This window comes from Lycium barbarum, chromosome 2, assembly GCF_019175385.1.
Source record: "Lycium barbarum isolate Lr01 chromosome 2, ASM1917538v2, whole genome shotgun sequence".
NCBI classification, from domain to species: Eukaryota; Viridiplantae; Streptophyta; class Magnoliopsida; order Solanales; family Solanaceae; genus Lycium; species Lycium barbarum.
This window is the reverse complement of record NC_083338.1, coordinates 95,782,583-95,804,413: the sequence shown is the minus strand read 5'-3', so window position 1 is coordinate 95,804,413 and position 21,831 is coordinate 95,782,583. Positions and strand designations below refer to the sequence as shown.

The following is a 21,831-nucleotide window of genomic DNA, read 5'->3' as shown; positions in this document are numbered from 1 at the left end:
ATAAAAAATAAAATCATAAAACGTCGTAATAATCGTGCGATAATATTTGAAAAGTTCAACAGTAAATAAACGCTATTATTTAATTATACGGAAATAAATGCAATGTGTGTGCATAATGCGGTAAAGATGCTGAAATGATTATAGTGCTAATTATAATAACACTGGTAACAAAATAATAATAATAATAATAATAATAATAATGATAATGATAATGATAATAATGATAATAATAAAAATAATAATAGCTGGTGAATGCGATGGAATAATGAAACGTCGGTAAAATCTAATAATTATAGTAAAATATGAATAATTAATTTTTAAAGTTGCCAAAATATCAAAAGCGTAAATAAATATTTTGGGAAAAACGGGACAAAATTGGGTGTCAACACCTACCTTGCTGCATTCCTTTTGAGTGCAGAGTACGAGATTGGTACCGCTTCTGCACCTCGACACTGATCCCGAGGCTATCTACGGAGTTTGCTAGGGTGAGCTTATTGGACGAGTCCGCCGCCTCTGGGACTCCTTCTTTACTACTTGTCTTAGTTTGATCCTTAGACAGTATTTCTAGTTTTGAGACTCATGTATTATTCAGACACGTTGATTACTGGCTCTTGTACTATATCTGACCATTTTCCTTGGGTTGTTTTTAGAATTGGAAATTCCGTACTTGGTATTTATAATATATGTTAGATTCTTAATTAATTTTGCGTTATTTACTATTTATTATTGTAAAATTGAATAAGGGAAGGGTTCTCCTACCGAGGTGGGATATGGCAGGTGCCCGCACGACTTAGTGGTATTTGGGTCGTGACAAGTTGGTATCAGAGCCTAGGTTACCTGGTCTATAAGTACAAGAGCATGCCTAGTAGAGTCTCGTGGATGGGTACGATGAGCTCCGTACTTATCTACGAGAGGCTATAAGGCATTTAGGAAACCTCAATTTTCTTGATTCTTTCGTGCGACTTTATTCTGATTGGTATCTGGAACACTTGAATTGGTATCTGATTCCTCTCTATTCTCTCAGATGGTGATGAATACACGAGCTGGGCATGCGAGAGATGTTGAGTCTGAGCCCGTTGTTGTGGCCGACACTCGAGGTAGAGGTCGAGGACGAGTTAGGGGTCATGGCCGTGCCAGAGTTCGCGGTGCTGCACCAGATAGGGACAGGGTTCCTCCAGCTGGACAGAGACGGGCGCCCTCGCTATCTCCTAAGTGTGAGCTCGAGGTTGAGGAGCAGGATGGGGGATTTTTGGGGCCAGCCTAGACTCACCCCGAGTACATGTCAGACCCAGCGGTTCAGGATATATTGGCCCGTATTCTTCTTCATTTGGAGGGCCAGCAGACTGTTGGGGGTGCTGCTACTGGAGGTTCTCACACTCAGGCGGGTCTGCATACTCCGGAGCAGGGGCAGACTCCTGGGATGCAGCCTGCCGCTGCTATGGCCCCGCACATGGATGGATTTCGTGCCTCCGAGGGCATTTCCAGACCACTTGCTTTACAGACATTGACTCATCGTGATCAGGAGCTCATTTGGAGGTTCCTAAAGATGGAGCCGCACAGGTTTCACGGCGCCCGGGGTGAGGACACATACAAGTTTATTGTAGATATGCATGAACGTCTATACCAGATGGGTATTGTGGAGACCCATGAGTATAAGCAACAGAAAGGGATTTCTCAGGCATAGACGTGCTTTTGAGATGATCTTTGGAAATTGGTATACCTTTTTTCAATCGCTGCCAAGGTATATGGCAGCTTTAGAACATTTTGATGCTGGTAGTGTTGTAGAGTGGCGGCTTATAGAGGGTAAAATTTTCAACTTCGTATTTTGGACATTCAAACTATGTATTGATAGGTTTGCTCACTGTTGGCCAGTGATGTCCATATATGGCACACATATATATGGTGCATATGACATCAAGATCCTAACTGCAGTAGGAATGAATGCCAATGGGTCAATATTCCCTCTTGCTCTCGCAATTGCCGCTAACGAGAGCAACGACACATGGGGGGTCTTTTTGACCCATTTGAAGACTCATGTTATTGAGGATCGTACGGGCATATGCGTGCTGTCTGATCGTCATAAAGGACATATTTCATTGTATGGACAATTTGCCAGGGTGGCAGCTTCCCCTTATTTACCATCGCTATTGCTTAAGGCACTTGAAGGCAAATTTGCAATCAAAATTTCACAATGGCACTCTAAACAAATTGATGTAGGGGGCTCGATGGAGCATCAACAAAGAAAATGGGCTGCAAAAATAGATATGATCAGGGCAGTTAGTGAACCCGCATACGTTTGGTTGATGAAACTCGAAATTGAAAAATGGACGGTTCATGCTGATGGTGACAAAAGATGGGGCATGCTCACAACAAATAGCTCAGAATCTTTCAATGGCTTGCTGAAATCTGCTCGGGGACTACCTGTCACCTCAATGGTGAGAATGACTTTCAAGCAGGTTGTGGAGCGATTTGTGCTTAGGATAAGGCAGGCCGGAGCGATATTAGCCGAAGGCGGGACATGGATGCCAAAACCCTCCAATAAGATGGAGAATTATAGAAAAAAATGTGAGCTTCACCAAATGACCAAGTATGACCTCATTCAACATGTGTATGAAGTTATGACGGGTTATTACAACGGTAAGGGTGGAAACATGCATACCGTTTATGAGGCAACAAGAACATGCACTTGTGGTAAGTGACAAACGTACCACATGCCGTGTTCTCATGCTGTAAAGTGCTTCGAAAGGGTGAAAAAAATGGTAACAAGTTATGTGGCGGGGGAATACAAGGTCCACAGTTACCTTAGAGCATATTCCGGCTAATTCCACCCACTTTGTAATGAAGCTTATTGGTCAAACGAGCCATTTTCGATGGTTGCTAACAAGGATTACATCAGAAAATTGGGCATTAACTCACGGAGTCGTAGACCTAATCAAATGGATGTTAGTGAAAGAATTTACTCTCGCAAGTGTTCCACATGTAAGCAATATGGCCATGACAAGAGTTCGTGTGGGCAACAAGGCCATGGGGGTACAAGCACGTCTCGAAGTAATAGAGCCTCTGGAACTTGAAGATTGTATTGTTACTGTAATTTAATATTGTATTGCTTTGAATTAGTATTGTAATTTAATGGAATGAATTGTTTTTGAATATGTATAAACCTCTCGTATTGGATGAATTATTATTAAATAAAATATTTATATTTGTACATTCAAATATAATATTTAAACATAAAGATAACAAGTTTCCAAACAATACAAAATACACATTATATTAAAAAAAAAGCGGATCACAGAAAAGACTCAGCAAAAACAAAAAAGACAAAAAATAAAAATAACAACATAATATAAAAATTAAAGGTAGATCAAAATATTTTTATTTGTACATTCGATTTGACTAAATAATAAAACACTTAGATCAAAACCCTATAAAATATGACACTTAAAGTTAAAGAAGACAAGTTTCCAAACAAACAAAACTTACTTCGGGGCACTTTAGAATCCCTAAAACGACGATCCAAACGTTTAGTTATACGTGATGTAATGAGCCGAAATTATTGTACGCAAAAAAATAATATTAAGTCCTATATAAAATATTGATATTTTGGGCTTTTGAAACATGACTAATCTTTGCCCAAAGTATGGAAAAAACGTGATTTTGATAGCTTTTTTTTTTTAAAAAAAAGGTAGTCTATTCTGTGCGTGAAAGGACCAAATTAAAAAAGTTACAGTTTGGTCTTTTCACGCACAGATTCTGTACGTGAATACTAAACAACACCAAGCAATATAAAAAATAAAAAATAAAAAAAGAAGTAACTATATAAAGCATGGGTTTAGACCCATGCTTCATCATCCGTTGTCCCGAAAAAAAAAAAAAGGGTGAGCCCCATACTAAATAGCACCGAGCAATAAAAAAAAAAAAGGAAGAAAAAAAAGTGGAACTCGCCACATCCAAACTCACGGGAAAAAAAAAAGTGGACCCCATATTAACAGAATCAAGCAATATTAAAAAAAAAAAGTGAATCCCATATTAATAAAACAAACAATGTTAATAAACAAATGCTTAGAAAATCAAAAAATTAAATCAATAATGATAGACTCATTGCCACATGCGTATCAACCCATTAGTGGGAGCAAATGAAATTATTGTACAGTAACATACTTAAAATACTTATATATTAAAACAAGATAGAATTTAATTACTTTTTCATTTTTTCCTTACTCTAATAAATCTGAAAATAATTGTGGGCCCCATATTAAACACCATGCGTATTCGTAGAAAACACTAATATAATAAAGTTTTAAATACGGAGCACAAACTACAACGTTATATTAATCGTGTTTTGAACATAGTATCCCATATTGACAAAATCAAGCAATATATTAAAAAAAAAAAAAAGTGAATCCCATATTAAAAAAATAAACAATGTCAAAAAAAAAAGTGCAAACTTTGTATTCTTAGCAAACACTAATATAATAAAGTTTTAGATACGGAGCACAAATTACAATGTTATATTAATCGTGTTTTGAACATAATATATATATATATATATATATATATATATAAATAGTGTAAACTAATAATGCCCAAAAGGGTGGGTCCCATACTTAAACAACACCAAGCAATATTAAAATAATAATAAAAAAAAACTATATAAAGCATGGGTTTAGACCCATGCTTCGTCGTCCGTTGTCCCTTAAAAAAAAGGGTGGGCCCCATAATAAATAACACCGAGCAATAAGAAAAAGGATGAAAAAAAAGTGAAACTCACCACATCCAAACTCACGGGAAAAAAAGTGGACCTCATATTAACAGAATCAAGCAATATTAAAAAAAAATGTGAATCCCATATTAATAAAACAAACAATGTTAAAAAACAAATCGTAATAAAAAATATATCAAATGGAGATCAAATAATGAATAAGGTAAATTAGTCAAGTTATAATTCTAATCGACGTTTTCTTAAAAAATCATCCAAAAGACAACACGACAAGTAAAATGAGCTAAACCGAGAATATTGACCAAAAATTAAAAAATAGTATTTCTTCGTTTTAAACATGTAAAATTAATTTAATAATTTGAATTAGAATTATCTAATCAAAATTTGATAAAAAATAATAAGTATTTTACACCTTTAAATTAATCGAATTAAAATTGAAAGTATTAACTGATGCTTAAATATTGCTATTATTTTATCTCAAAGAGAGAAAAATAGTTTCCTTTTAAACAAGTCTTCTTTTTTTAAAAAGTATTAATAAATTTTCGTAGCAAACACGAATAAAATAAAGTTCTAGATACGGAGCACAAACTACAATGTTATATTAATCGTATTTTGAACATAGTATATATATATATATATATATATATATATATATATATATATATATATATTATCATTATCTAAACACAACTACATATATACATAGATACACTATAATCCGAAGTGTTGGGCCCGTGCGCAGCACGGGCATAGGCCATCTATATTTATAAAGGAGGGACGAACACAGCAGTCCCTGCCCTGCACCCATGGATTTTCAAATTGTACCCGCGGTGAATATTTGTACCAAAAGTTATATAACTTGTACACTTTATTCAATAATTTTTATATCCCATTACGTAGATATATGTCATAATACTTAATATTTATTCCCTTCTCATATATACACATATTTTCTTCTATATATTTATAAAGGAGGGACGAACACAGCAGTCCCTGCCCTGTACCCATGGATTTTCAAATTGTACCCACGATGAATATTTGTAACAAAAGCTATATAATTTGTACACTTTATTCAACAATTTTTATATCCCACCACGTAGACATATGTCATAATACTTAATATTTATTCCCTTCTCATATATACACATATGCACTTCAAATTTAATTCTCCGTCATATATAATAAGTGTCAAGGAGGGACGGACACCCGCCGCTTTTCAAATTGTATCCACAGTGAATATTTATACCAAAAGTTATATAACTTGTACACTTTATTCAACAATTTTTATATCTCACATAGACATATGTCATAATACTTAATATTTATTCTCTTCTCATGTATAGATATATGCACTTCAAATTTAATTCTCCGTCATATTTATTTCCTCCGTGCACTTTTACTTGTTCACTTTTGACTTTTCGTATTCTAGCTGAATATTTATTCTCTTCTCATGTATAGACATATGCAGTTCAATTTTAATTCTCCTACACAAATTTATTTCCTCCATACACTTTTACTTGTTCACTTTGAATTTTTTACATTCTTAGCAAAAAAAGTACCAAAAGCTAACCACAAGCATCTTAGGTAAAAAAGGTAGGTTGACAATGACACTAAAAACTCATTGGACATACTTTAGGTGTGTACATCTGCTTACAGAATTAGACAGCGAATCTGCAACCAAGAAAGCTTTAGGATTTGTATTTCTACTTCAGTTGTGGTGAGTTTTTTTGGCTGCTTCTTTTGCTGTAGGGTGGGTGGGTGGATGGACGTTGAATATTGGCAATTCCCTATTCTGATGGTGGAGCACAATCATTTGCTCCGTACATTTTCATCAAAAGTTTAAACTTAAGTTGTTGAATGGACAAAAAGTGTTCACTTCTGCAAACATAACAACCAAATCTAAAAGTTTTTCATTAGCAACACTGCTCACATCATTCTATATGATCTAAAAACATTTCTGCGGAAATGATGCTATGCTGAAGCAAAGAGGAAAAAATAATTGTTAATCAGTAAAACAAAATCAACCAAAAAGTTCAATGACACTGCAATTAGAAACTCTAAATTTGTTTAGCAGTGAGAATGGTGATTATAATATTCACATCGTCAATTCACCAACTTGTGCCATGCTTTCAATTCGTTGCAATTCTAATGTTCTATATTCATTACTTTGGCTTCCGCAACTTCTTGAATGTGATGAAACCCTCCAGAAACTTGTTTATCTCCAACCTAAGATGATTCCACAAATATTAACAGTTCATATCAATTAAACAGAGCAGAAATAACCAAAATCTTTCACATATCTAGCACCTCTACAAAAGATTGATACTCCCTCCGTGTCAATTTATGTGAACATATTTTTTTTTAATCCGTGTATAAAAATGACTCTTTTCATATTTGAAAACAATTTATCTTTATGCAATGATTTATAACCACACATAATATATGTGACTCATTTTACACTATAAGATTTTATGCATATAATATATATATATATATATATATATATATATATACTATGTTCAAAACACAATTAATATAACATTATCGTTCGTGCTCTGTATCTAAAACTTTATTATATTAGTGTTTGCTATGAATACAAAGTCTGCACTTTTTTTTTGACATTGTTTGTTTTTTTAATATGAGATTCACTTTTTTTTTTATATATTGCTTGATTTTGTCAATATGGGATACTATGTTCAAAACACGGTTAATATAACATTGTAATTTGTGCTCCGTATCTAAAACTTTATTATATTAGTGTTTGCTACGAATACAAAGTCTGCACTCTTTTTTTTGACATTGTTTGTTTTTGTAATATGGGATTCACTTTTTTTTTTTTATATTGCTTGATTTTGTTAATATGGAGTCCACCTTTTTTTTTCCCCGTGAGTTTGGAGATGGTGGGTTCCACTTTATTTACTTTCTTTTTTTAAATATTGGTTGGTGTTTTTTTTATTTTTTAATATTGGTTGGTATTTAATATGCGGACCACACTTTTTTTTAAAATGCTTAATTGGTTGGTGTTTTTTTTAAATTTTTTAATATTGGTTAATGTTTAATATGGGGACCACACTTTTTTTTTGAAGTATTTTAAGTATGTTGCTGTACAATAATTTCATTTGCTCCCACTAATGAGTTGATACGCATGTGACAATAAATCCATCATTATTGATTTAATTGTTTGATTTTCTAAGCACTTTTGTATTTTAAGTATGTTGCTGTACAATAATTCCATTTGCTCCCTCTAATGGGTTGATACGCATGTGGCAATGAATCCATCCGGCTATATGGGCCCACAATTTTTTTTTCAAAAATTGGAAAACGGATATATATATATATATATATATATATATATATATATAAGTATTTTAAGTATGTTGTTGTACAATAATTTCATTTGCTCCCACTAATGGGTTGATACACATGTGGCAATAAATCCATCATTATTGATTTAATTGTTTGATTTTCTAAGCATTTTTGTATTTTAAGTATGTTGCTGTACAATAATTTCATTTGCTCCCTCTAATGGGTTGATACACATGTGGCAATGAATCCATCATTATTGATTTAATTGTTTGATTTTCTAAGCACTTTTTTTTTTTTAACATTGTTTGTTTTTTTAATATGGGATTCACTTTTTTTTTTTTTAATATTGCTTGATTTTGTTAATATGAGATCCATTTTTTTTCCCCGTGAGTTTGGATGTGGTGGGTTCCATTTTTTTTTTTAATTACTGGTTGGTGTTTAATATGGGGCCATAATTTAAAAAAAAATATTAGTAGTTGTTTAAAATATGTGAGCCACAATTTTTTTTTTTTAAATATTAGTAGTTATTTTCAAATATTAGTAGTTATTTAAAATATGTGGGCTCACAATTTTTTTTGGGCCCACAAACGTACGACTAAAAAGTGTAAAAACTGGTGCTTCTATATAGTGTAATGTAAAGTTTAGGAGATAAACATACATTTGACAGAAATGAGGTCAACAGATGTTGATAGCTAAAAGTATGACTGAAGATGTGACAATATATGTAAACCTGTACATTTCCGATCAACTTTTTATGCCCTTACCTGTAAGAAATAAATTAACGACAACAAATATAAATAAGTACAAGTACTGCAATATCTGATGTTCAAGGAGAGAGACGCTCATAACTAATGTGATATTCTTTGTTTGCAACAAATTCTTATAATGCCTTTATTTAGAAAACTACAATATGAAATAACAAATGATGTCATGAATATGATTATTAATTATTTGAGGGCAATGATAACAAAAAGTTATGTGAGTAATGAAAATAAAGATCATTAAGTTTTAACATTAAAGATATAAATGAACGGAGTTGTAGTAATTGACATATTTATTCTTCTACGATAAGAAATAGAGAAGTAGGAGAAATCTTGACTAATGTGTTCTTTTTTTCTTGCACCAAATTCATATTGTGCCTCTATTTTTCTATATTTTATAAATGAAGGTTTCAACGTGTCAGCTTAATGGCAATAAATGTCAAGATAAGGGTACTTTATTCATTTCATCTATTAGTTGAGCAATACTGTAATAATTAGCTACGTGGCGTTTATTTCTAAAGCCACCTTGGTCTGCCCTGCAATTGAATAACTGACTCATCTCTTTCTGCCCTAAAAACTCCTCCATGCCGCCTTCATCTTGAATTTCTTTCTTCTTCTCTTTTCAAGCTAAGTTTGTATTCTTTCTCTTTTTTTTTTTTCTCTATTCCAGTGCTGTACTTTCCGTTTTCCTGATTTCTATCTCATTTTTTTTTTCTTTTAGGTTCAAATTTGTCTTGGCGTCGATAATATTTGAGTTATGGTAAGTCTCCTCCCTTCTTTCTCTGTCTGTTGCACCCGCTCTTTTGTTATTGGAATTTGAGGCGCATGTATTGCTTTAAAGATTCTTCTAGCTAGGTAGTTGCTGGAACAGATTTTGCACATGTATGTTATCTCCATTGATATTACAATCGTTGATTTTGTATATGCATTCTCCTTTCTTTCTAGTTGTGTTGAAAATCGGTACCCAGATGCATATTTTTTGTTTTTGATTTCAGTTATGTAAAATGTATTTTGAGTGTGAAAATTTTGTTCTTCAATTATGCCGATTGAGAGTGAAATAGTGCTCGGAAACAAACCAAATTACCCAATATATTTAGGAGATAAAGAACCAATTATAAAAAGGTAGCATAGAAAGATATTGAAAATACTTTCTTTTCGCAATAGAAAAAAGTTATTACTACTGGTTCATAAGCATGCAACAGCTTATGGACATGTTCTCTGTGATGAAAATTAATATTTTCATGTATTTCTTTTTCTGGCTGAATCTAAAAGGAAATTTAGATTTTCTTTTGAATTCTTTTGTAGAAGGAGAATTGGGGTAGATGAAGAAAGAGAATTGAGATGAGAAACATTGCAAGAGAGACCTAAGGAAAAAAGACAAGAAGGAACTCTGTAATATAACTATGTGTTGGCAAGTATTAATGTCGCGTATGATAATGGTTACCAGCTTTTTAGACACGTAAGTATACCCACAAAAGCTAGGAGCTAAACTGACTAAAATTCCCTGAGATATTTAATTGACTAAAGGAGATGTTTTCCCTTAGAGTATTCTTCCGGTTGATTCTGCTAGCTGGAGCTTAACGGTCCTTTATGCAACTTGAAAAGGTATTACAGCGTCTTATGAGGACATGTAATTGGAAAGAACTTGTGAAAAATCTCTTTTCATTTTCTTCTTTTCAAGTTAAAGTTGTTATAGATACTATTTTAAATACACACATTGTTTGAACTATTTTTTCCTATCCTTAATTTCTTCTTAGTTGAGTAGTCATTTTTAGCAATTCATCAAATTCTTGAATTTCAGAGGTCCAATTTTCTGCTAATTGATTTTTACTATTATTCTTCATAAAATTGGTATTTGTGCTTTGGGCAATGACGCTTCTGCACTTTTCACTCAGATGCTAATGAATAGATTGCAGAAAAGGAAACAGGAGCGCGAGAGGACGGAGGAATATAGACCAAGGCTACGGTGGTAGCGTTGTTGGTCCCAATCACCTTATTCCGAGTAATATTTCTTTATTCCTGCCTTTTCAATTCCCATTCTATATATCTTGTGATTTTTATAAGCGTTCGTCTATAGAAGTTTAAAAAATGCATTTGGTTCTACAATATTTTTAAATAGGTCTTCCTTTAAAAGAAACATATTTTAATTGATATATAGCAGGTAAGAAAAATGATGTGCTAGAATAGTTGAACTTGCCTAGGAAGAAACAAATTAACTTGGTGGTTTGGTGATGCTGAAGTGATCTAAATTTTGGAACAAAGATCCTTTCTTGGGTATTTTTTTCGCTGTGAAAAATTATCTTCCAAGTGAAGATACTCAATAGGCCCACCTAAGAACTTGAAGTGTGTTGCTGCAGATAGTGTTCGTTACATCCTATGGTACATCTTTCGCTCCATTTTGTTTAAATATTTTTGTCGGTTTAGTGTTTGGAAGTTTTATTTCTGTTTTGAACAGTGTAACTCTTATTTCTCCAATCTCCTCTGCTTTCTTACTTTTGCAAGAATTATAAAAGAAGCAATCCTGCTTCTAAGGAGATGAACTCCTAAGAGACTTATTAACTTTTAAAAGAGATAGTACAGTGTACTGGGCATGCGAGACGAGCCTTCTTTGTCCATTGTTTAGGTGATTGGAATACAATAATTCATTGTACGTACAAAGAAATTTTAAGGAATGTGACATTTGGGAAGGAAATTTCCTTGGTGTGATGCGTACGGGGATTGTGCCATTATGGAGGTTTGTCTCCAACCGCCTCTTTTTGCATTTGGCTTAATCATGTTTTGAATATTTCCCTCTTTTGCTTTGGACATGAAGTAGATTTCAAGCTCTAGCTCCGCTTAACTTTATAATGGCGATTAGCTTTTCCTTTCTTCTTTTTCATACTTCTTTTTCTACTAGATTCTTTCCTGATGATACATTAACGTATGTGAAGTCGAATTTCACATTGTATCAGTACACACTTATATTTCATTATGCCTATACATGTTAGAAAATTTTAATAACTGATTTTGGTACTTTTAACAACTCATAAATCAAGCTAAAAAGTCAAATATCACACTAAGACGTGCATTTCCACTACATATCCCCGTATATTTATAATTGTTGAAGTACAGCATGGCATGTCTGCTTACCTGCTCATACTTTTGTATTACCTTTGGTCTTTTACTCGCAAATGTGCCTAAACGGTCTGTGTAAATCAAGTATAATTATTTACTCGAGAGCTATGTATGTGAATTGAGGGATTCTACTAAGTCGATGGTCGAGTACGAATAGATCTTAAAATGATTCAGATTATTAGAAGATGTGTTGTTTGTATTTCTCCTGTTTGAAATTCTAAAATTTTAACTATATGGGTGTATTCAAATTAATGTCAATGCTCGTGAAATTTCTATTATGTCCGCATGCCTGTTTGACTTTATAACAAAATTTGTTATGTTGTGCAAGCTTCACAAATAGATCAACATGGTACTGATGTGTTGCACATTCTATCTTCAATAAATTCTTCAACTTCTTCCGGAAACAGATGATTAGTCCCCCCTGCTTCTCACATTCCATGAATAGCAGGGCTATCGAGGAATATACAGAAAAGCATTTCGGGGATCTGCTTTGCATTATCTTGCTGAACCTTTTGACTCCTGTAAAACAGAACACAGAGCACAACCGCATTTCTGTGATGACATCATGATAAAATGAAATTGATTGCTTACATTCGACAGGACGATAAGATGGAATTGTTGGCTTCCATTCGTGAAAGAATGTTATAACTGTGATCATCACTCATCCTGATTGTTAGAGCAGTGGTGTCTAAAGTATATATAAAATGTTATTACTTATTTCTCTGTAATGAGTCTCATGGTACCTATTAGAGTTATTAAAAGTCTGCTGCTTTTTGTGATGATATGATACTTATACTATTACGAGGTTGTGCTTGATTTGCAAGATGCATGTAATGCTGCAATACATATATATATATATATATAGATAGATATGTAAATCCTTCATACATACTCTCACTTATATTTGGTCTTGTTAACTAGTACATATTATATATTTGTGGCTGTTACATCTCTACTTGTTAATGTTACATGGCATTTTTTTATTTATGTTTAATCATTAAACAACTCAATTTAGTTTATTTATGAAAAAATGCAGATCAGAGGACTCATCAAGGGCATATTAACTAAGCCGTAGTTACTTATGTGCTATAGTAAAAAAATATTAACATTTCATAACACGTTATAAATAGGAAAAGTAGGGAGATTATACATTTAAACTCGTAGAAACTACTTGTTTGTATGGCAGCCAAATTCATTCATACTCGCATAAGAGTACTAGTTTATCAATGTTGAATAGCAACTATATTTAAGATTAAGGGATGGTTTCAGAGACCTTTCCTAAGGTCTACATCATAAAGTTAGATATTTTTTGTAGTTTACGATATTACGTTGATCTAGTTTTTCCGAGTTTTTTATAACAATTTTTTCAATCTATTTATCATTGATTAAAAAAATCATGATTAGACTAGCCTGTTTGGCCAAACTACTAAAATCAGCTTATTTTGAAAAGTGTTTTTCAAAAAAGTACTTGGCGAAAAGCAGTTTGTGATTGACCTATTAACCTAAAAAACACTTTTGAGCAACAATCTGTGTTTGGCCAAGCTTTTAAAAAATGTTTCTAAAGTGTATTTTTTTCAAAAGTACTTTTCAAAAAAGTGTTTTTGGGCAAAAAATATTTTTTTAAACTTCTAAAAACAGCTTCTGCTACTCCCCAGAAGCACTTATTTTCTTCCAAAAGCTTGGCCAAACACCTCACCTTTTTAAAATAAGCACTTATTGAAAAAATAAGCACTTTTGGGGAAAAAATAGCTTGGCCAAACAGGCTAGCACCCTCTCCTAATATTAAAATTTTCAAATTAATTAGTCTTATGAATATTTGGTTGACAAAATCTTTAAAAATAAAAAACCTAATTCTTGTAGGAGAATATAATTTATACTTTAGATTCTCCTTTCAAATTTTCAATGATGTCGTCGATGATTCACCAAAAACATCTTTGATACATTTAAGATTGTTAAAATCGAGATTGGGACAAGAATTTAGAGAGACAAGAATAATGAGAGAATTCTTTCTGCTTTGTATTCATCATAACGACCTCCTTATAGATAAGTAAGGTTCTTCTTACCCTAGTCTAATAAGGTAACCCTATTCTAATAGGACTACAAATCTATATTTTCATAATTATAAATTCACCATAAATGGACCAACTTATTACAATTAAACAAGAATAGGGTTCCCACCGACCTAGGATTTACCGACTGACTGATGTGACTGGACAAACTAGTCCGATCACACCAAGTCTCAATACCCCCTTCAAGTTGGAGCATGAGGGTCCCGAACGCCCAACTTGCCAAGAAAATATTGATGTTGCGATTTGCCCATAGTCTTTGTAAACACATCGGCCAATTGATCACTGGTTGATACATGACTAGGAAGTATTATACTGGATTGTAGTGCGTCCCGGACATAGTGATAGTCGACTTCAATGTGTTTAGTACGTTCATGAAATATCGAATTTCGTGCAATATATAATACCGCTTGACTATCATAGTACATTTTCACCGGAGATTATGTTCAACGCCCAAACTATGTAAGTTTCCCTTTAACCATTTCAATTCACACGCTGTCATTGCCATTGACCGGTATTCCTTCTTTGTTGACGAGTGAAAGACAATGTGTTGCTTTTTGATTTTCCATGATATGGGTGAATTCCCGAGGGAGATAAACCAACCGGTAAGTAATTTTCGAGCCAATGGACATCCAGCCTAGTCCGAGTCACACCATTCGTACAACTGGAGATCACAATCTTTTCTCATTACAATGCCTTGTCCTGGGTTCTTCTTCAAGTAGCGCACCACACGGAGAGTCGCATTCCAGTATTCTTCCTTCTTTGGTGCATGAATTGGGACCGAACATGCACGCAATACAGTAACTCAGGTCGGGTAAATCTAAGGTATATCAATCTACCGACTAGACGTCGGTATGGTTCCGAATATCCCAAAGTCGCTTCTTTGGCCAACGCCAAAACCGTGATTCTGTTCATAGGAGTATTGATTGGTTTAGCTCCTAATAAACCAGACTCAAAGATTATATCCAAGGCATATTTTTGTTGAGAGAGAAATAACCCAGTTGGTCCACGTGCAACTTCAACTCCCAGAAAATACTTCAGAGGGCCCAAATCCTTCATGTGAAAATATACACGTAGATAGTCTTTGAATCGCTCAATGGCACCATGGTGGTTTCCTGAGATAATCAAGTCATCCACATAGAACAAGACTTTAAGTTTCATACCTCCTCAGTGCATCATGAAGAGAGAATAATCTGAGTACTACTGTTTGAACCCATATTTCATCAAAGCACTTGATAATTTCGCAAACCAGCACTGTGGGGCTTGTTTTAAACCATATAAAGATTTACGAGTCGACATACTTGGCCTGGACCAGGAATACGAAATCCCGATGGCAATTTCATATAAACTTCGTCCATAAAGTCGCCGTGCAAGAAGGTATTATGAACATTCATTTGATGTAACTCCCAATTTCGCACAGCCACAACTGCGGGGAAGGTCCGACCAGTTACTACCTAAGAAACTGGAGCAAACTTTTCATTATAGTCAATTCCTTCCTCCTGTTTATTGTAGAAAATTACTAACCAAGATTTACATTGATCGATTGTGCCGTCAGAGTTGTACTTGATCTTATACACCTATCGACATCCAAACACTTTCTTATCCGGTGATAATATTTCTAATGTCCATGTTCCATTATCCTTCAATGCGTGGATCTCTTCTTGCATGGCTTATCTCCAATGCTCCTTTTTCATTGCCTCTGAGAAAGTTTTTCGCTCGATTCCTGCGGTGATTGCTGTGTTATATCCCGTATTTTTGTACGTTGGATTATTCGTAAGCTAATCGACATAAGTTCAAGGATAGGATTATTTTTGAGATATGAGATAGGGACCTCTTAATCCCGATTTTAATAATGCACGGTTTGCTTATTAATTACAATTAGTGGAGATATTAGTGAAGTGGGATCAATTGACCATGATTAGAATATTAAGTGGGGATTTGTTATTCGTCGAGGTTCGAAATTTATTTGAATGAAATACGGTCCAAGCTATAATATTCCGTATTGTTGGACTAAAAAAAATGGACCGTCCAACATGAGCAAATTTACCCGAGCCAGATAACTCGGGGTATACAAGGAATGAAGTCCCCAAATGAATTAAGACAAAAAAAATGTGACGATGATAATTGCAAATAATATTTTATGTATGGCAAATGAGGTTATGGACTAGTGCTATATCACATGGATATAATAAGAAATATATAAGCACATTTAAGTGGGTTGAGACCAAGGAATTAATTAAGCAGGTAAATGTCAAGTGTTGAATTGTAAGGGGGAACAAGTACTTAACTAATTGAGCAAAAGGATAATTATTACCTTGATTTCCATGTGTGGCCATTGCAAGGCAGCAAGTATGACTAATGATTATAGGATGTATAGGTGGAATCATTTGAATAAGGTTGTGATATAGTAGTGCATAGAAGAGGTGGGTGGGCCCCACGGTTAGAAAAGGATGAAAAGGTCTTGGATTCTCACTTTCTGAATATCTTTAAACATCATGCACTAAAATATGAGATCTTCCCACTTAGACGTTGTACTTATAATGATACAATATGGTAGCAACTATTTTCCATTCCAAGAAAACATGGTAGCAACGTTTTGGGACCAACTTTGGGAGAAATTAGGCAACTTATAGCAACTGAGTTATTCCCTTAATGGAAAGCTACAGCAACGTGAATCCCAAATTGGTAGCAACTACATATTTTAGTTGATTTCATTGAAGCAGCTAAATACGAAGAAGAAGTAGAGGTTACGCCCACGTCAATTACGTAATTCAACACTGATTGTTCTTCGGGGTTTTAGTAAGTTGGAGATTTCTTCAAAGTAAAGTAAGATTGAAGAAGAATAGTTCTTGGCATATAAGGTAAGAAATCCTCTCTCCTAGATGTTTTTGTGTTATCCGAGTCGTATCTACATTGCTAGATAAAAGAATTACGAAAACTATATCGGAAATCAGATAAATTGTTATTGTTATCATGTGGGCTGTTTGGTGGTTGTTATTAATTGTTTTATGGGTTGGAACATCGTGGGATTGGCTGTAGTCGTTGTTGTTATGTTTGTTGTTATACTGTGTATATACGGAAATAAAGAAGCGTATACAAGCATCGGTATAGGAATTTATATTGGGCTGTTTTGGAAGTGATTTAAAAATGGATTTAATTCTATTTGGGCATGTATTTGTTGATATTGATGTTAGTAGTGGGATTGATAATTTGGCTAAGTTGGAATCACGAGGATTATTATATTTTTAGGGAAGATGCTGCCCGAATATCGTTAGATTTCTAAGTAATTAAGGATTGGTTTGAAAGAGTATCCTAATTTGATTATTGGCATATTTGGTATTGTTTGTAGATCGGTGAAGCCCGAGACCTAAGTTATGGTTAACTTGAGAAGCGACAAGGTATGTAAAGTTAACCCTTCTTTCTTTTTGGCATGATCTTTATGAAACAAATAGACGATGTGAATATGATTCCAAAGAAGTTCCTATTCTCAGAGCTACTAGGATGGCTACTGTTCTTGATTTCCAGAAGCTATTCTATTATGTCTTGATACGTGTATATGATTCCAGAAGTTTTATTTTGATATAATCCACAGTGACATTCGAAAGGTATTTGATATGACTATTGTCTTGATTTTCAAATGATAGTTCGTTTTGAATATTCTATTGAGTCCTTGAATTCCATAAGCTATTTCATGTTAGCTTGATATGTGTCTATGATTCCCGAAGTTCCATTTGACATAATCCATAATGATATTTGAGTGATACTTGACATGACAGACTCTTTTGACACTCAAGTGTTAGTTTATTTTACTTATTCTATTGAGCCTCAGATGATGACTTGGTTTGTATATGGTCACTCACTACTCTGCTCGTGCATGCTGTCATTACGTCTCTCACCGAGTTCCGGGTCGGGCATGTATTCGTGCACAGCTTCACTACAATTTTCACCGAGTCCCATAATGGGCCGGGTACGATATATGATGATATAATGATATGATTATGGCACCGAGTCCCATGATGGGCCGGGTATGGTATACGTGTACACGACTTTATTCACCGAGTCACATAATGGGCTGGGTACGGTATATGTATATGATAACGTGATAATATGATGATATGATAATATGACTTTATTCACCGAGTCCCATAATGGGCCGGGTACGGTATATGATAATGGTATGCATGGCTTGTTTCGTAAGGCACAAGTACAATGATTTCTTGTTTATCATACTTGTCTCCTGGATCTCTACTTTAGTTATGATCTTTCTTATTGTATTTCATGCTTTATATACTCAGTATATATCTCGTACTGACCCCCTTTCTTCGGGGGGCTGCGTTTTATGCCCGCAGGTGCAGATACTCGCTTTGGTGACCCGCCATCTTAGGACTTCTATTCAGCTGTCTTGGAGTGCTCCATTGTCCCGGAGCCTAGACTTTTGGTACAGATCCTCTTGATATATGTATATGTTTATCCAGGGATACGGCGGGGCCCTGTCCCGTCATATGTTACTGTTGATACTCTTAGAGGTCTGTAGACATATGTGTGAGTTGTATATAGATGTTGTTCGGCTGTGTTAGCATGACTTGCATTTTGGGACGTTCCCATTCGTAATGGCAGCCTTGTCGGCTTTCGTATATACATATTTTGGGATGTTGTATGTAGTGGCAGCCTTGTCGGCTTGCGCATGTATAGTTGGGACGTTTCCATACGTTATGACAGCCTTGTCGGCTTGTGTACTATGTTATCTTTTGATGGTTGTGACTCCTCAGGAGGCAGGTTGCCTTGATATATGTATGTGATGTCCTGAGATAACGTGATGTTTTCGCAAGTTTCCAGATTATGTTTAGTTTCAGTTTGATTATGTCTAACATATATGTATACGAGTGCCCAGCTCGGGCACTAGTCACGGCTTACGGGGTTGGGTCGTGACAAAAGTGGTATCAGAGCAGTTCGTCCTCGGAGTGTCTACAGACCGTGTCTAGTAGAGTCTTGTTTATCGGTGTGTTGTGCACCACATCTATGAACAGGAAGCTACAGGACATTTAGGATGTTACCTTTCCTTCTTACTCTAGATCGTGCGATAGAGCCAAGAGATAGGAAATGATATCCCTTATATACTGACCTTTGATTTCAGCAGGAGAGTGGTGTCGACAAGAGAAGGTAAATGATGCTACTGGGAGTTACAGAGGTAAGATATTTCATCGAGGTTACGTTATCAGAAATTGTATATACAGAATGGCAAACCGGTCACCATCAAGGTAAGTTATTGTAAGAATAGTAAGAAAATGGATTGAATATATATATATATATATATATATTGTTGATATGTTCGGTTATAAGGTGCGCACAGAAGAAGCTGAAGGAATCAGTATCGGTAAGCGGAATATATGTCAGATATAGTGTGAATGTTACAGGTATGATTGAAACCTGCAGTTAAAGATTGAAAGGGAAAATAAACAGGAAAGGGTAATAGTTACAGTTTGAGTTGAACATACGAGGTAAGTTTCATCATTTTTATACTGTTATTGATATGGGGAGCCCTGTGCGGCTATGATACGATATAATATATATGTATATGTTGGCCCTGTGAGGCATTGTTGGTATTTCCTGCGTGCAGGTTTTGAGATAGTAAGAAATACAGAGGAAACTCTGCCAAATTTTTTCTAGAAATAAAAAGAGAAAGAGATATAAGTTCGTAATATGTCTTGAAAGGTCATGTCAACAGTAATGATAGGATTTTGACCAAGTTGCAAGTCTGGCTTTGAGAAATAAAGTTAACTGTTGAATTGATAGTAATAGTAATTATGAGGTCGATATCAATATGGTAAAAAGGAAATGCTAAGACAATTTGAAAGGGCTTGTGATAATAAAAGATGATTTAGAAAAGGCTGGCAAATCTTAATAGAGTGTTATATTGAGGTATTAAGGATAAGATTGACCAAAAAGGGTAAAGGGTTAAGAAGTGTTACACTATAGGATTGATTACGAATAGGATGTAACGTGAATATAATAAGGATTGTTATGAGAATGAGTAAAGCCCAGTGAGGAAGTGACTAAAAGATATGACGTGATCTATGTGACTAAAGTATAAAGACACATATGAAATGGAAAGGCGAGCTATAGAACGAATAAGAAAGACTTATAAAGTTCTGTACGGAAAAGTTCAGAATAAAGATTATGTGATAACGGAAATGATAGCGAGCACAAGAAAGGGATGCGTAATTGAAAGAAGGAAATAAGAAGAAAGCGAGATAACAGTGTAGTAACGGGTTATGACACGTATAGCCGAGAACACTAGTAATGTAAGTGACGGAATTTTGAAATTCCAAACTACAGAAAGATGAGCAACGAGATAGAATGAGTGTGAGAAAATGACTGGGATGATAAGAACAAATAGGGATGAATAGAATACGTTTTGAAAATGAGAAAGGGATTATGCAGAAGTAGTGTTTTTCGAATGGTACAGGGGTAGCATGAGATTCCTCGTGTACAGAATAAAAGATAGACATAGACTGGGGAAATGGTAAGGGAATATTAAAGGAAGCACCCAAGATAGACGAAATTAATTGAGTACGAGTATAGAACGAAAGGGAAATATATAGCTACGAGCTTAGAGGTATAGTACAACGATGAGGTTATAAGATAAGATTGTCATTTAGATGAACCCGATATGAATTTGAGTAAGTTAGAAGTTGGTACCGGGTACGCAACAAGGGTAGAAGAGCATAAGACATAAAGGAGTACTGCGCGTATATGACTTTACCTCGGAAATAGTGAAATTCTTAAAGGACAAGGACTGTAGGCCTGAGGAACAAATGATATATTATAAATTCTTTAAGAGGAAACAGATGATACAGGTTGGGATAAAGATAATGCTACAAGTGAACTTTGGACACTTATCATCAGAATATAAGTGCTACCTAATTGAGAATTTGGAACGACTACAAGTGCTAATTAATTGTTGATTGGAGTAAGTGGAATGTGGCCTTGGATGAGTTGCTACAATGGTTGCACTACTCGATTACAGACTATCAGATGAGATTTTATACTATATATAGAAAGGTTCTCGTCGCTTCGTGATTTTGTTAAGGTTTCGTATGTGGATAATTAAAGTTACAGATTATAAAGAAAAGACATGGATATGGTACAGTATACCAAGTGAATTGGAAAAGGATCAGATGAATTTGAGATTGGAAATGGGGACATAGAGCAGAATATAAATAGATAATGGTATAAGTACACCCTAAAGGGGGGAAGCGGGTGAGAGAAATGCAAGTGTAAGATGGAAACAGTTGACACTGAAATATATTTGATATAGATGCTTAAATTTCAATTGAGTTCCCTTGCTGAAACAAATTAGTAAGATCTGAAGGCCAGCAATAAATAGATAGAAGTCAGGATGGTATTTGAGACAGTGCTGAGAATCATTTGTAAAGACCTTGTATGATATGACATTAGGAAGTGGGTGAATGGTAAAAAGAAAGAGTACGACAAGAGAATGGTAACGAGTAACTTAAGAGATATTATAAAGGATAGCTACGCTATACTGGGTTAAAAGCTAAGATGTTGGCAATAGAGTTGTTCGCTAATGATATTGCGACTTATAAGTAGTAAGGAGAAGGGATAGAGAATCTCCTATAGTAGAATACGAGAAAATCAAAGGGTGAATAAAGGAAGGGAAAGGAGTATGACAAGATAGGCTGCGAGCGAGTTTTAGTACGGATGAGATATGTAAAGCAGAATGAACCAGGAGAAGGAAAGACTATGACTAATATTGGATGTACTTTATACAAATTATACAAGAATAGTTATGCAATCTACGAATATTTGTATGCTAAGAATGAAACCAAGTGAGTACTTGATA

General features: G+C 34.5%; 1 long non-coding RNA gene across 7 annotated transcripts; it reads left to right on the top strand.

Annotated features, from left to right (window-relative positions):
* The first annotated feature begins 8,999 nt into the window (after positions 1-8,999).
* On the top strand, positions 9,000-12,683 carry LOC132626652 (uncharacterized). Of its 7 annotated transcripts, XR_009577534.1 has the most exons (4): positions 9,000-9,418; positions 9,509-9,547; positions 10,093-10,392; positions 10,683-12,683. It is a non-coding gene; the product is annotated as an uncharacterized LOC132626652 (long non-coding RNA). The 7 variants fall into 7 exon arrangements; XR_009577529.1 differs by lacking the exon at positions 10,093-10,392 and having other exon boundaries at positions 9,008-9,418; XR_009577533.1 differs by lacking the exon at positions 9,000-9,418 and having other exon boundaries at positions 9,426-9,547.
* Positions 12,684-21,831: the final 9,148 nt, after the last annotated feature.